The sequence below is a fragment of the Sturnira hondurensis genome, unplaced genomic scaffold (genome assembly GCF_014824575.4).
Source record: "Sturnira hondurensis isolate 20B ecotype Veracruz unplaced genomic scaffold, ASM1482457v3 Scaffold0022201, whole genome shotgun sequence".
In the NCBI taxonomy this organism is placed as follows: Eukaryota; Metazoa; Chordata; class Mammalia; order Chiroptera; family Phyllostomidae; genus Sturnira; species Sturnira hondurensis.
In genome coordinates this window covers 9,818,897-9,823,729 of record NW_028094832.1, presented here as the reverse complement: position 1 = coordinate 9,823,729, position 4,833 = coordinate 9,818,897, and positions in this window count along the sequence as shown.

Genomic DNA, 4,833 nt, shown 5'->3' with positions numbered 1-4,833 from the left:
TCTTTCTCCAGAAAAATCTTAAGGAGTTTTTGTAGTTTTCCTTTTTTTGAGCTACCACCAGCAACTCAGTCTAATGGTCTACACAGCAGTGAAATTCTGCATTAGCTGGTGATTGCTAATTTCCTAGCAAGACAATGCAATCCTAGCTTCCCACTACAAATGCTACCTCAGTGCTTTCACAGAAGAGAACACGGGATATGGACCAAAATACCATTTTTCCCCACTTAGTGTTATATAGTTTAATTGTGAGGTAAATACGTACATATATGTATTAAAACATATCCAAACAGATATAGCTAAGTGACAGAGAAAAAAGAGACAACAATGATTTAAAATAAAAGTATAAGGATTACAGTTTTTCAAAGAAAGTGAGCAAAGAAATTCAAGTAAATGCGGTATGATGAAGGCTCAAGAGCAAAGTTAACTTGGCAAGTTTGTAGGAGAGGGAAACTGAAGGTGGGAGTGATGGTACATGAACACGGACTAGAGGTGGTCATTTAAAAACCAACTCTCGCATTCTCTGTAGGCCACTACATTACCATTATACTGGGTACCGAGATCGGAAACAAAAATCACAGGCATTATCCGTGACTGTGACTGTGTCTACATACATGTATAATGCACCTTCAAAATACAAGGGAGAGAGGTTATCTGAAATAACAAGTGAGGTGAGTTTAGTAATTTCACATAATAAGCTAATTTAGTCATAGCACTAGAGAGATTTTTCTCTTCAAAAGTGATTCTTGATCTGAGGGCTTTCTCAAGAATACAGAGCCAAAGAGAAAACACAGTTTGATCATTTCCTTTCACTGCGTTTTGTTTTTCAAACTTAAACAGTATAAAAGCTGCTTTTTCTGTTTTTCACTGAAAAGGTACAGCACGTGAAAACATGGCCGTGCCTGCAATAGCAGGAAGTGAAAAAAACCACACCCCAAAATAATCTTCTTCTACTGCATTTTTTAAGAAGTTTTCATCCACTCTATCATCACAGTTTTTTTCTGTTCCAGTCTTACTTTTTTCAAAGTTTGGTTTAAGTAATAGCGGCGCCTGAGTTGCAACACGACTGGCCAGTGAAAGATTGGCCCCCCCAAATAGGGGTGGGGATAAATTAGTGCTCACTGCCGTTCGTACTCACCAACAAACCGGATAAACCAAACAAATCAAAAACTAAAATCAAAAACACAACTGGAAAGTTTGGCCAATTCACAAATTGGCAGGGATGTTTAGTTTGTTTTCATAAAATTACTTCCTTCTCAATAGCCTCTGGCCATTAGCATAGAAGAGATAATAGGTAGTACTCTGGAAATCCATTATAATTATAAAAATGCACTCATTGCAAGGCTTTGGGGCACATGTACAAATAAACATGCAATTTTACTTCTGAGAAACTATTTTACGGATTCTCTCAACTCATTAGAATCTCTCAAGTGGCCTAAAGGAGACCTACTAAGAAGATTATTACTGCCTCAGACCCCACAAAGGTGATTTTTACAGGAATAGGGTAAGGAAAGAATTTTCAGGCTTCAGATTCTCCCATAAGAGACTGGATTTCTGCTTTGAAAATAGATCTCCCATAAAAGAGGCCATGAGTCACCAACTGCCTTGAAGTTAAAGTATACAAGTTATGGTTGGTGTCTACGTTGTGTAGCCCTAATTTTACTAAGCAGTTAAAAGGTTGGGTCACTCAGAGTGCTATAATTGGTTGTTGGAAATGATGATGTTATTTGTGTTTTGAAATCATTTCTCTCGAGCTTTCTATTGAAGCCATGACAATTATAATAATGAATAAGTATGTGGGGTGCAAAAAAATTCTAATTCCACACACCCAGGTCTACTTGAGTGGGCTAATCAAGGAAATAAATGAATGGGAAAGGAGTAGACTGGAAAAAGTCATTGAGGACAGATTCTACCCCCACACAGAAAATCAACAGCTTTAGGAGTGCCATGGAGTCACGGGCTTTTTTTCCTTCTTCATGTTTTTTGGTGTGGTGATATTCTCCTTTTTAAACTTTGTTATTGTCTGCTAAGGCACACTACTTCGGGATTTCTTAGAGCCTGTTTTATCACCCAAGAGTCCTTTCTTTCACATTTTAATTCACAAAGGCCATGTTTTATAAAAATTAAAAGGTATATACATTTTTAAAATACAAGATAGCCTGTCTTTTCCAAACTCTGCATTCATACCCAAACAAAATTAAAGGAAAGGCTGATCCTTGGAATTCTTTTAGTCCCATTTGCTTTCCTTTAAATTTAGCCTCCTCATCTAAATTGCAGTATATTATTTTGCTTGTAATCACTGCCTCTATGTCCCTCAAATCATATCATGACATGAATTTCATTTCCTTCACTTGGATTTATGAAATTCCTTAAGAGCTGAAATTGTGCCTTCTAATTATTTTGAATAATATGTAACCATAAGGTAATAGAATTGATGCTTTTAGTTGTACTGAAGTATAACCTACATGAAGAAATGTACATAAATGGTAAGTGCACAGGGCTCTGAATTCTAACAAATACATCTATGTAATTAAGAAACAGGAACCTATCAAATCAAGAAACAGAACATTATCAGCATCCAAGGAAGTTCTTCATATTCCTTTCCATCACTGCACCTTAACCAATGGCAACAACTATCTTGGCTTCCTACCATTACAGATGAATTTGGCCTGATGTCGAACACAAAATAAATAGAACCATACATTCTTCACGGTTTGTATCTAGCTCGTTGTTGTTGTGTCTCATCGTGTTTGTGAGATTCATCCATGTTGTTGCATATACTTTCCATTCTCTAATTCTCATTTCTGTGTAAGATTATATGAGGGGATATACCACAACCTACTAATCCCTCCACTCTTGACTGGCATTTGACAAGTTGCAGCTTTTGACTATTACAGATATTGCTACCATAAACTTCCTTGTACAAGTCTTTTGGTGAAAATATGTACTTAAATCAGTGGACTTTGTATCTAGAAATAGAATTTCTCAGTCAGGGGGTATATATATATATTTTTTCAGCTTAATAGATAGTGCCAAAGAGTTTCCTAAGTGGCTATCCCAATTTATACCCTCACAGCAATGTATGAAAATTCAGATGCTCCACATCCTTTTCAACACTTGGATTTGCCCATCTTTTCCTTCTTAATCACCATGTGAGTGGATAGTGCTATAAGCATTGTGCTTTTAATTTGCACTTCCCTCATGAGTTTCCCCTCAAAGTGTATCACATTTTCAGGTAGTTATTGCTATTTCGCATGTTATTATTTCATATGTTTGGGGCTACTTGGATATGCTCTTCTGTGATATACCTTCAAGACTTTGCCCATTTTTCTTTTGAGATGTTTAGTTCTTATTTATTAATAGGTATTACTAGGGATACTCTGTATATTCTAGCTGTAGTCATTTTCACATACAGGAATTGGAAATACCATATCCCACAATAAGGTTTTTCTTCTCATTCCATAAAATGTCTTTTAGTAGAATGAAATTCATAATATGAATCTAGTTAAATTTATTATTTTTTAAAATTAGTGTATTTTGTGCTCTACTTAAGCAATATTTGCCTACTTCAAAGTCACAAAGATATTCTCCTATGATTTTTTTTAAATTAAAGTCTTATTATGTTCACCTTTTAAATTTAGGTTTGAAATAATTAAAAAAAATTTTGTATGGTGTGAAGTCAAGATCAGCTTTTTCCCAAGTGGATATCAATTTGTCCAGCACCATTTATTGAAAAGACCGTCCACTACACTGCTGTGCTCCCTTCAGCATAAATCTGACTGTATATGTATAGATTGCTTCTTGGGAGGAGAAGGTAGATCTCGCTCTTCTATCATATTGGTCTAGTTATCTGTCCTTGAGCTGATTCCAGCTGTTTTAATCATCTTTCAGTAGGCCTTAATATATTGGAGGGTGGGTCCTCCTGCTTTGTTTGTTGAATTCTAAATGACTTGACTTTTCTCTGCCTTTTCATTTCTATATAAATGTTATTGAAGATTTTCATTTTCCATAACTTGCTGAGATTTTAATTGACATGATAATCTATAACTGAGGAAGACTTAACATCTAAATATTTTTTTTGCTTTTTATTTTAACTTTTTTATTGTTGTCCTATTACAGTTGTCCAAATTTTCCCCTGTTGCTCTCCCCTGCCTTATCATTCATATCCCCCCCCACCCTCCGCAACTGGTATTCCCTTGGTAAATATACCACAGGTTTTTGATCCACTCATTTACTGATGAGCACTTAAGCTGTTTGCAGCACTTGGCAGTTGTAAATAATGCTGCTATGAACATTGGGGTGCACAATTCTTTTGGTGTTTCAGGTTTCTTAGGGTATAATCCCAGCATGAAATCTAAATACTTTTGTCTTTCAATCTATCAACATGACATATCTGTTTATTTCCATACTTCTTAATGACTTTAATAATATTACTTTTCACTATAGAGTTCTTGAATATCTTCCCTAGATTTATTGTTAGATACTTTGTGTTTTTTGATGCTACTACAAGTGGTATATTTTTAACTTTAGTTTCTTAACCGTTATTGGCACATAAAAATAAAATTGGTTCTTTATTTCTATTTATCATTGGCGCTAACTTTTAATTGTTTGCATGTTATTTTTTGCATTTTCCTACATACACAATTATGTTGTCTGTCAGAAAAAAAGAGACAAACTTGCAATGTTACTTCTCAATTATTTTGCCTTTTTTGAGGGAGTGTTTATTTATTTATTTGTTTATTTGCATAACTGCCCTAGATAGGACTACCAACACAATATAGCAATGATACCTTTGGCTTGTCTCAAGCTGAAGGAAAAGCTTTGGATGTTTTAACA